Here is a 12,142-nt window from a genome sequence, read left to right as displayed (position 1 = left end):
TCATTAAAAAAATGTTGCAAAACTTGTATTTGACTTGGTTTAGGAAATGTTTTTGGTTGGTAATAAAGGTCAGATTTTATCCTGTGAGTCCAGAAGAGGAGAGATTTTTGATGCTGGTGGTTGAAAGGATCTGAAGCAGGGTAGATTTTTTTGTGATTGGTGCAGGTCTGTTAACTTCTCCCCCACGTGCAGAGGTAACTATTCAGAGAGAAAATATGGAAGAAATAAGAAGTCCAGAGGCTGAGGTGTGGCGTTCTCATGAAAATACTGAAGGAAAGTTAGAGAACTAGAGAGAGAATCAGAAGACAGAGCCAAGGAAGGCAAAGATACTGAGAAATGCACAATCAGCAGCTTTATGCCAGGTCTTAGGGTGAAACAGGAGGCTGGTTATTGATAGTTCCTAGTTTTCATTGCTACAGAGTATGTTTGTACTGCAAGGGAAAGCTGGGTATATTAGAAAAGAGCAGTATTGATATGAGCTATTGGGAAAAATGGTATGGGGATGGCAGCGAAATCAATGAAATAAGGTTTTGAGAAAGGGTTACTGAAGCAAATAATGGATAAAATATGAAAAGTGATGAAAACCTTGCATCTTGAAAAGATGAAAAACTTTCTTGTTGAAAAATGATATTATATTTTGCATATATTCTCTGGAGAAATCATTAGGTGTGCAAACAAGAGGGAGAAAAAGTTTCAAAAGAAAAAAGACAAAAATAGCATAAAGAAGTCTAGGACTACAAACATAGCATTTTGCTGGGGCAGAAAAGTAGAGCTAGGAAGGTGTCAGAGCTGAAGGGGAAAAACATTTATAGAAAAAGATGTCAACTTGGTCAGTTCTCTCCTGCCAGGAGTGCCCACAGCAACACATAATAGTAGAGAAAGACGAGGTAGTGGATGAACTGGACCTGTAGGTTGGCAAACCAGGCATTGCCTTATATGCAAAGAGAGAGTGGTAGTTAAGAGAACAGCCTGGAGAAAATCGAAGTTCACAGAAATAGATCTGGAAGAAAGAGGGAAAGAAAATTTTTAGAGCAGAAGATAAGTCAGCATTGTGCATAAACTGTAAGCCATCGCACAGGTGTATGAGAGGTGAGTGGGAAACGTTTTGGATATTAATTCGGTACTTCTGTCAGAGCACTTCTAATGTGGGTATATGTTGCATGTTAACACACACAAAATAGAGAATATGAAGTGTAAAATCAGAGGCACTTTTATGGGACCAAAATGTAGTTGTGTATTATAGTGAAGGTGTATTTATTTAGTACCTATTGGCTATATAAAATTGCTTTTAGACTGTTTTTATGATTCTTCATAAAACAAAGACTTATTAAATTTACTTGGCAGCTGTGGGGTAAGGCAAAAATGAAATAAGCTGTGCTTGATTTTTGTTGTGGGTTGGTTTTCTTGTGTTTTTTTTTTCTTTTTTTCCTCTCTAAAGCAGCCTTTGGCAATTCTCCATCTTTTATTTCAAGCAGATGAGACTCAGAAACAGTAATTATGTTTAACATCTTTGGAAACTTTTGATCATATTTGGCTATCATGAATTGTAGTAGGAAGTGTCCTGGAGGCCAGATTGTGACCTAATTCAATGCAGGTTTAGGAAATGAGACCTGCTGTCTGGGTTGGATGTGGCTGCAGTGGTAATTAAGGCACTGAGAGGTGGCACAGTTTCTCTTTTATTGTGTGACATGGAGAGTGTGCCATACTGAGGAGTGATAATGAGAAGGTAACTGTACCAACTGAATTACTGCTGTTGAGCCTTGCAAAAATAATAGAATCCTAAATAATAATTAGGTTGTTGAACTGTCACTGTTTGGATCCTGCACAGGGATTTTAAATGCGAATGGCTGCATTGACAGGACAAAGAAACATATATTTTTTAATTGATAGATCTCAGAATGTTTTTATTCAGCCTCAAGAGTGTCTCATCCAACTTCCCCTTTTCCTCCTTTCTCCCATTTAAGTCATTCCAGTTTCTTTTTCTTTACTCAAAACTGTTAGCAAGATTATAAACTGTAGTTTTTGTACAGGGAACATGCCACTATTTTTGATGTTGGGGAAAAAAAAATTTGATTTCCTTTCATTTGTTTCAGTGGTTTCTTAATTCCGTTCAGCTTAATTTGCTGACAGTAGCTTTGCTCTCACTGCTCTTGAAAGCAATATAACATTTCAGTTAAACTTTTCCATGCTGATGACTGTAGTTGCTGTTGTTTGCCTCAATCCAGAGATGTGGGAGCTGATGCCTGCAGCCATCTGGGGGGCAGCATCACTGTGGTAAAGCTGCAGGCAGCCTCCTCCAGCCACACCTGCATGTATCATTGCATTTTCCCTTTCCTTTTCCTCTCTTTTTGCTTCTGAAGACCACATCTTCTGTTGCCTTGTCACTTGCAATAATTTCTTGTATTGTGAATTTTTGGACTATGATTATTTTTTTCCTCAAGGCTGTTCATTTGTCCTACTGTAGTAGGCTAGTAAACATATCGTCTGGCTGTCAATTCTAGGCACTGTTTTCTAGAGTAATGACCAGAATATATACTCTAACATCTAACATTACTTTACAAGTATTGGAGGATCTTTTGGTGATTTTTTTTTTAGGACAAACTAGTCATTTCTGCCTATCTAATGAAGAAGATGAGATTTGAAGAGCTTTTCTTCAGTTGCTGTGACTGATAAAGCAGTATCAAATTGATATTCTACAATTTCCAAAAGGTGTAGTATTCAATAAAATATATATATATATATTTTAAGTTCATATATTAATTTGCCTTCCTTCATATTAAAATGGAAAAAATAAGGGGAGACCTTATAGCAGCCTTGCAGTACTTACAGGGGGCCTACAGGAAAGATGGGAAGAGACTCTTTGTCAGGAATCGTAGTTATAGAACTAGGGGTAATGGTTTTGAACTGACAGAGGATAGATTTTGATTAGACATTAGGAAAAAATTCTTTACTCTGAGGGTGATGAGGCACTGGCAGAGGTTGCCCAGAGAAGCTGTAGATGCCCCATACTTCTCAGTATTTGAGGACGGGTACAATGGGGCTTTGGGCAGTTTGATCCAGTAGAAGGTGTCCCTGCCCATCGCAGGGATTTTAACTAGATGATTTTTAAGGTCCCTTCCAACCCAAACCATTCTGTGATTCTATGAATATAAATAGGGACTGGTGTTTTCAGAGGAACAAATGTAGTCAAAGTATGCATTAAAGAGGAATTATTTGGAACAAGATGCCTGATGGGTACTTTTCAGCATTGATACCCATGTAAAATTTTGTTGTTGTTGTTGTTTGTTTGTTTTCTGTAGAGTTTTGGATTCCTTATTGTACCTTGAATGTTGAAGCATTTCCCATCCTCAGTAAACTTTATTCCGGGGCTATGACTTACCTTTGTGGCAAATTTTGACTATTTCAGCATACCTTAATTTTGGATACCTATGAGGTATTCCTGAAAATTTCAATTTCAGTCTCTTATTGCAGTCTTAGCTTAAACCTCAGGTAAGTTAAGCATTTTTCTGTTATTTCATTTATGATTTGTACCTTCTGAGACAAAACAAACATTTCATTTGTGTGATATTTTTTTCTGACTGTATACAAGACTCAGATTTTTGTGCCATGCTTACCTGCTCCTGCCTGAGTTGAAGTCTACATATGGTAGTACTTGACTAACTTGACAACTATGCACGTGTTAAATGCATGCTTTCTTCAAATACAAAGCAAGACTAATTTTCAAAATTTCAATTGGTGAAGATTTTGACTGTTTCATTCTTCGAATCAAGGACAAATTTTAGTAACTCTATTTACTTTCTCAGTGGACTCTGGTCAAATGTTGCTCTAAGATGCAGGGCATCAGAAACCTGAACCCATGCATCAGAGAACAGGAGTCTTTTAAAGCTGCAGCTTCTCACTTGCTGAAGACCATCCTCTAGTCACTGTTACTGCTCCAACATTGTCAACCACACTGAAATCAAGTCTGTTCTCCTAAGACTTGGAGAAGGTTCATGTAATGCCAGGAAGGTATTGTGATGCTAATATTCTGTTTGTGTAATGGTTCTTCACCTGTCAATGTATGACATCATATTTACTAAAGCTAATCCAAATACTTTTGATTTCTTTCTTGGGATCTAGTAACTTCTGTGATATTAAAAAGTGAAACTTTGGGCAAAGTACTTTAAGTGAACGTGGTGTATGGAGTTACTAGTTTCCTTCAGGGTGTTCATCAGTCACTTTCCAAATACACTGAGGGCAGGCTCAGCATTACAGTTCACTGCTTCAATGCAAATGCTCATCTTGCATTAATGGAGTAAATTCAAATAGGATCATTACTTAGAATTGTTGCAGGAATGCAGCAAAACAGATTTCTAGTTTACTATGGATTTCATTTAAATTAAATCTAGATATTCCTGCTTCTTTTCTTATCTGCCTCCGTAGTTGCATTGTCCTCCAGCAGTCTTTAAGTTATCTGTACTTTCCTCTTTGCTCCTGGGGTCTGCCCATTCTACTTGTCTGCTGTTAATTTTATTATTTTCAATCTCTCTTTTGAAAAGTTTCTGTTATTGCAGTAGGATAAGTTTTATTCATAGGTCTGTTGTTCCTATGTTGCACACTTTTAACAGGAATTTGTCTTCAAATAGAAATCTAACCACTGATTCATTTAGAAGCAAAAGGAAAATACACCGAATGCTTGAGATGTACTTACCAGTGATAAAGAGATTTTTGTCAAGTTAATTTGTTCTGTGCTTAAAAATACTCATTTGTTTATTGCTTATGTATTAGGAATTCTAGAACATGAGACTTGGGCAAATTGAAAAGCTGCCTGTGAAAAGAAACTGTGGATAACAAAATGTATTCTGCATTGCTACATTTAAATTGAACTACATTAATAGTTTTTGCTGTATTCCATTCATTAGGACATAAACCTTTCAACATTTGTGCATGTAAGTAACTGCTTATTTGAGCAAATGTTCCCACTTGTGGATATACTGGCAAGAACAATTCTTAGACATTACAGAGACTTTACAGAATTGTGGTGTGGATTTTGTTACCTTTGTTTAGAACTTTCATATTAAACTGTAATGCAGTATGTGGCCTAGCTTAATATGTGGTAATTGAGTTTTGGATTCTTGCATTCTTCTTAAGGGTTAATCTTTTCCAGATATGAGTGAGCACCCCTCATCCTTGAAAAGATTTATCACAGGTCAAGTTCAAAACTTTGTAACCCAATTTTGTGTTCTAAACACTTGGCTATTTTGTTCTTGACACATAAAACGCGAGGGGCAAATATAAAGGCACTGAATAATGGCCTCCAGCTCCTGAAGCAAATAATTCTAAAGACTATCTAACTAAAACAAAAATAGGATTTTAGGACTGAGTGAACATTTCATACTGGCAGCATATAATTCAGAAAGGGTACCTGTGAGAAAGAAACAACGGCTGTGAAATGGAGGCAGAAAGAAACCAAGTAGTGGAGGGCGTCAGCCAGTGGGGAGCTGGGAGAGTGATGAAGTACTTGATTATACCAACACATTTGAAGATAGGGCTGTATTAGTAGCATAATGTCTCTATATGTATGCACCCTTCATACCAAATATTATGTGTGACCTATTAAAAGTGAGAGAGCTTATAGAATGCCCAGCAGAAATCCATCTAGAAATTCAGACAGTGAAGAAACAATCATCTGGAAATTGCCTGATATGAGAGAGATTAAAGAAAAATGTTTTTTCAAAGGAAACAGGATTTGTTTTTCTCTCTACATAGGCCTATTATGCAGAAAAAGAGATAAACCTTGGCTCCAATAAAGAGTAATAGCCAAGTCGGCTCACACTGGGCTCTTTCTCCTCACCCATGTATCAGCTGGCTGTAACCAGCCGAGCTATGGGTGCACAATCAACAAAAGACGTTATCCTCCCAGGATTGTGAACATTCAGAAAGATCGACACGTTCATTTCAAAATGGAGAAAAGCGCTCTCCTTGTAAGCATGCCAGTTACTTCTGGCCTTTAGAGTTTAAAAAGATGAAATTCAGTCATGGCAATATTGGTAGTTGGTTTATGTGGTACTATAAATGCAAAGGTCTGAAAATTTTATAAGCTGTATCAGTCAGTATACTGTTGTGTCAATGTAGTGTAAAAACAATATTTTACACTGAAGGAATCTGTGCAAATAGTGCATTTCTATTCAACAAGTCTTCTCAGCTATAGATGCATTTTCACCCCTCTACTTCAGAAGTCTGGGTAGAGGGAGGGTATGTTATTTCTAGCCTTCATTATGCCAGATGCTTCTGAACATGCAAAATAGGGTAATGCCTCTCTCTTGTATGTCTCCCAGAGTAGTTGTTGGTAGCTGCTTTGCTTTTCCAGGATCATCTCTCAGCCTTTTCAGTTGATGCCTTTAATAACACTGAAGATGGTGGGGTTTTAATTGTGTCATTTGGGGATGAAGCAGATGCTCAGTGTAACTGAGGGCCCTGTGGGTCTGCTGAATATGATGTTGATGAAACTGGAAGAAACTGATTTGGTTTCCCTGGTTTAGCTTCATTTTGAGACCTAGCAATTAGCGGGTGGGGAAAGGAGGCTGGGGAGTAGCGAGGGGCAGAGAGAGCTCGCTTTGTTAGCTGGTTCCATCTGAGCATTTTTGAGGGGAAGTAGATAAGGAACCGTATGTGGTCTGGATGTGTAAACCTAGATTTCTACAGGGATTCTGCTCTGTTTCATGCCCCATCTATCTATCTATCTATCTATTATTTTTTTATGTAAATAATAATAAACTAAATGAGAAGTAATGGCAAAAATGGCAGGTAGGAGATATAATATGGTAGCAGTATGGAAAGCAAACATTAATCCTGGTGGGGAATCCTGTGACCTTTGATGCATTAAATGTGCAGCATTGTCCTTGCAATGACGTAAGTTTCTTCCTTGTCTCTAGAAAGAGTAGGAAAAATTTGCGAATGCATATGCACATTCATGTAAATTAATATAAATATTAAACATTCTCCACTGAAATGGTAGCTGAAGTATAGCATGGCCTACTGAACTCCAGCCATACTTCTCTGTGGAAGCTATCACTTGAGATTGAGGGGTGGGGTATCTCCTTAAAAATAATGTCTGACTGGGGATTTTTGCACACAGTTTAGGTAGGGATCTGAAATATCATGAGCTTGAAAACATGTATGTAAACGCATCAAACCACATTGAATCCCCTTCCCTTGCAACACTCCCAAGTAGGTCAAAATTCATCTTGATTGTGCATACCAAAGTCCCAATAAATGTCAGCGGATTTTGGATGCCTGAAGTATGCAGGGACAAGTTCCCGTATAATTTTCCCATGCATATTAACATATTCCCATAATATTAATAGCTCTGACATTACTGGTTGCAGAGAAAATGACAAAATGCAAGTTTTTCTTCAGTCTTTAGATTCTAATTTAATTCCTTTAGAAGCTGTGACTTCACAGCTGGTTGCTAATATATTGAAGTTGATAGTCAGTATCTGTCTTGCCTAATCAAACTAATCAAGTTTGATTTGCAACAATTTACATTATAAATTTGACATTATAAATAAAAGCTTTTGTCAGATCTGAATGGGGTCTTCCACTTTCAGGAAGAAATATTCTGAACAAAAAATTAAATGTACGTAGGCTTTTGGCTGTACATTAAAACCAAGAAGGATCCCAAAAAAACTTTTCCTTTTTATAGCATAGAAAACTTAGTAGCTGCATAGCCACATAATCTGTAATCAGTGTAATTTGTTGAAACCTGAGAGGGTGAAATAAAAAAAAAAAATCTTAGAGAAAATGTTAATTGGAAAACAATTTATGTGCCCCTATGTAGTTTACAGCAACATATGAAATACAGAGCTGCTTACAATATTTTAATGAGTATGCCCTTTTAGAACAGAATAATAGATTGCTTTGGTAGCATTTTATCAACATGCAAGACCTACGAGAGGAAGTACTCCCTTTTGTTTAACGGATGAGTAAATAACGCAGTAAATATCTACACAAACCATCATCAGATGTAACTTATAAACATGTGGCAGACAATTATCTTTACAGTTTTTAGCACCTTCATTTTTCTATTAATACGTATGAACCTAGCAAATTATAAAGAAGTTGAACTATGAGGAAGGGGGAGCAAGATGAAAATGGAAAAAAAAAAAGTATTTTCTTTTTTGCCCCTAAGTAGTAATGAGAAATCAAATAGCAAGAAATGGGAGACACTGTAGTCCTTTGACTAAAAGTTTCACAAATCATGAACAATCGTCTCAGACTGGTAGAAACATTTATTCTTAGGTGTTCTCTAAAGTATTACAGTCTACACAATTTTAAAGTGATGTTTACAGGCCATTGCTGACTGTCATACTGCATGTCTGTGCCAGACCAGGAGGGGAAGGGGCATAGTGCGCCCCGTAGTCATGCAGCGGTTACTTAACTGAAGCTGATCTGGCCAACAGAAGTAACCCGGCAATGGGTGAGATGTGAGCAGTGAGGAGCCCTGCAGGACAGGAGCTCCCGTAGTGGGTGATTTAAGCCTTTCAGAGCCTCCTGTAATCCACAGGGGAGACACGTGGTGTCCTGGCCCCCAAATGCTCTGCAGTGTGGGCATACGAGTGCCCAGGCTGGGATCTGGGGAGTGGTGGCAAGATTCTAACTTTCCAGACTACCTCTGTGGTTACACGTTTTTGCATAGAAATGAAACTTGCCATGGTTGGGAACTGGTACTAGTTTGTGCTTGCTTTGCACGGAGAGATTCTCTGCAATGTATCCTACATTAAGATTTCCAGCTCAATAGCATTCGTAAATACCGTTGGAATTGGTTCAGGGGCAGAATTGGTTGAGCAGTCAACGGTGAAAGGAGAGCCCTGTGCCTTGAACCATGAGGAATAAAACTAAATGAAAGCGGTCTCTCAGGTCCCCAGCATATGAGCTGAATTACAGAAGTCACAAAACAATATTTTTCTATTTTTCAATGTAATTATTTTATTTACTTTCAGAGCACAGATTTCTAAGCAGAGCTGAATATAGACAAAATTATTTTTCCTTGCTGTGGAAGCAAAGCTGTGTTTTCTTTTCCAAGAAAGGCAGACATAGTGGTATTGTGGAAACTTAAAGGCTACTTTTATAAAACTAACCACCACTAACATATGAGTATGCAACCTCTGAAGGCTGCATTTACCCAAATTAGAGAGCAAATGGTGCACGTTCAGTTTTCTATTCAGTGCAGTTTTGATTGTTTTGGGATATGTATCTTTAGCAATGAGAGTCAAGTTGATCAGCACAGTCAAGAAACAACAGGTTCTTCAGTTTTATCAGCAGGAGAGCTTTGTTATGGGCAATGACTTTAATCCCATCTCCTGAGATATTTTTAATCAGGGGAAATGAAACTAGTTAAACTGAGATTTAATGAGGTTCAGGTAAATCAAAGACAGGAAATTATTTTATTCTTTCAGATTATGTAGCAGTTTTGTTCTTGTAATATAGAACTGGAAAGAAACATCGCTCATTTGAATAACCTCACATTCTCTAAAAAGGTCTGCTTTTATATTGTGACGTATTAGTTAACAAAAGAAATCATGCAAAAAATAGAGTACATTAACGCTAGCCAGATAACTTCTTATTGTGTACAGCTGTACAGGAAACAAATACAAAGTTAATGTTTAAATTTATCAGATATTTTCCATTAACTCTCTATTTAACAAGTGAGCAGCTATTCTATATAATATCCAATCTCCTGAAGTCTTAATGATCATGGATGTGCACAGTAAGAGATTAGCATAAAATTAGCACTGATGCAGCTATTAAAGAGTCTCAAAAGATTCTGATATCCTGGTAGATAAATTGGGCTGCAGAATATATCTGAGCTTTGTCAAATCCCCCAGGCTAGCTGCGTTAAACATACTTATGTTCGCCTGGGGTGTAGTCCCATACTCCTACCCCCTGTTTATTACTTTGTTCTAATCTTCACATTAAATAAAATAATTTATGAAGCTGTAGGGGACATGCTCCCAGCTGATACGTCTTGTAGGATCAATCCTCAAAAAGGGTGCAAGTTGCAAAGTAAGTCCTGGGCAGGAGGTACTAAGCGCTTTCACAGCCACATTAGCTTTTATTTAGCACAATGCTCTGTGTGTAGCAGGGAGAATCAGGAGGCCAGAGGTGTTGTGTTGTCATTTTGGTTTGGTTTGGTTTTTAAACTTTCTGAAGGTTGAACTTCTTGCAAAGTACCCAACAGATGCATTGTATATCATGTTGGGGGTATCTGGGTATATTACAGCTTGTTGATTTCTGGTATTTACTATAAATCGGTCTTTTTAATATAAGAAGCAAACTAATTATTTTGTGATAATGTCCTGTTTACAGTGATTTCCCTCAACCCCGCTCTTGTCACAGGGTCATGCTGAATTGCAGCTCTTTTCTGTTTCCTCACTTGACTGAATGCTTCAATTTTTAAGATATCTAACAGGACTCCCAAGGAGCCAAGCATATTTTTTTAAATAATTTGTTATCCCTGTGGGAATATTCTCACCAAAATGAAATATTTCCATGATGAAGCAAGCTCTTTAAATAGTCTGAAATTAATTCTGAATCTTTTCAGAGCCAGAATTTGGGATGATGTGTTTTCTTTCATACTCCTCCCCCATCCCTTCAAACTGCCTCACTTGTCCCTACTGGATACAACGTCCTGCTACTTGCAAAGCAGTAATTATTCTAATTACACTTCAGCATTTAAAGCCATCTTCTGGAAGATGATTTACAAGAATTACATACGAGATCTATATACAATGACATGCTTGTTTGGCCTGAAGCATTTTATGTTCTTCAGCTTAATCGGAATTCTTATGATGAGTAGAGAAGTTCTAATGAGTTTCTGCTTGAGTCTGTGCCTGAAGATGTATTCAGAATTGTACTTGGCTAGTTGTTGGTTTTTGTTTTTGTTTTCTCTATGAACAGCTAGGATGGTCAAGCAATCCTTTATTACTCTGACTTGCTATGAGGTGTTCATTGCGATCACATGATCTCACAATCGCCACCAGTGTGAGCAGCTGTTTACACTAGTTGAAAAGGTAAAAATAAGGAAAATATTGAGTGGAATCTAAACATAACAGGCAGATACACTGATATGAATCAACATCAACACATGAATCTTTTTACTAGAGGAGAATTTGAAGAAAATACAAAAGAGAATCTGTGAAAAGCATTGAAGTATTTCAACCTCCTTTTGATACCTCACAGGTGGAGCTTGGGACATAGACACCTTGGTAGCAGGATGAGAAGCAGAACCATTTCACACTTCTCATCCAAAAATGAGTGGTGGGACAAGATATGGCAGTAATTTGATTTACGTCTATCTGGAGTTTTGTCACTCCCAAGATTAGTGTCAACTTTGTTCTTGATGCGTGTCTTGGAAAGTTGGCCAATGACACAAAGAACATGCATGCATGGTAAGCAGATATTCCAAGACAACATGGTAATGAGTGTGATTTAGAGAGCTTGAATTATTTCTGGGAAGTCTGCATGATCATGACAATATGCATGATGATTTAAATTATAAACCCATTCCAAAACACACCAGTTGTTGATAGAATGCTTTCCATGTGAAATGTTTTTGAGTGATTTTTCTAAGCTCCCAAACTATAATTCCTGCAATATTTCTGAGGTACAATGCAAACTGTGGTGCAATACTAACAGAAAAGAATGATCTTTAAAAGCTGATTAATGTTTGCCCTTCAGAATTCTCATGAAAAAAATTAGCATATATCCCAATGCCATTTTACTTATTACATCTCTATATACATGACTAAGATTATGAAGCATTAATATTAACATACAACAGGTTAACGTACATTTTAAACTCATTCTGTAATCATTCAGGAGCTTTGCTTTTGCCAGATCTCTAGAGTAGTGAGAGGAAAATGGTTCATCAGAAAATCTGGTGGCTTCCTATTGGTAAGACCATTATTACAGAAGTGGTTGTAATGAAGGGGAAAGTAATTGAATCGTCTACCATAGCATATTCTACTTTCAAAATGTTGAGGTTATGATGATATGCAATCTAGTTCTATAAAACAGTTAAGCACTTTCTTTAGATGAAACAGGATATACCAAGCTGTTCTATTAAGCAAAATGTCCTCCTTAAAGGCCTTACTGTATGTTA

General features: G+C 37.3%; 2 protein-coding genes across 2 annotated transcripts in view; both read left to right on the top strand.

Moving 5' to 3' along the window:
- LOC308200795 (uncharacterized protein) overlaps nt 1-11,122 on the top strand; it is a 392,363-nt gene extending 381,241 nt beyond the window's left edge. Inside the window, exons 11-13 of the mRNA XM_080607137.1 lie at nt 2,596-2,709; nt 3,300-3,489; nt 3,804-11,122. The gene's annotated coding sequence lies outside the window, so the exon portion shown is untranslated. The remainder of the gene's footprint in view (nt 1-2,595; nt 2,710-3,299; nt 3,490-3,803) is intronic.
- Nucleotides 1-12,142, top strand: part of LOC308200940 (uncharacterized protein) — a gene marked incomplete at its 5' end in the record, with an annotated part of 194,897 nt that overhangs the window by 28,042 nt on the left and 154,713 nt on the right. The gene's annotated exons all lie outside the window — the stretch shown is intronic.

Source organism: Anser brachyrhynchus (genome assembly GCF_964034855.1).
Source record: "Anser brachyrhynchus genome assembly, chromosome: 11".
In the NCBI taxonomy this organism is placed as follows: Eukaryota; Metazoa; Chordata; class Aves; order Anseriformes; family Anatidae; genus Anser; species Anser brachyrhynchus.
Note: the sequence above shows the minus strand (reverse complement) of the source record. Positions and strands in the feature narration are given on the sequence as shown.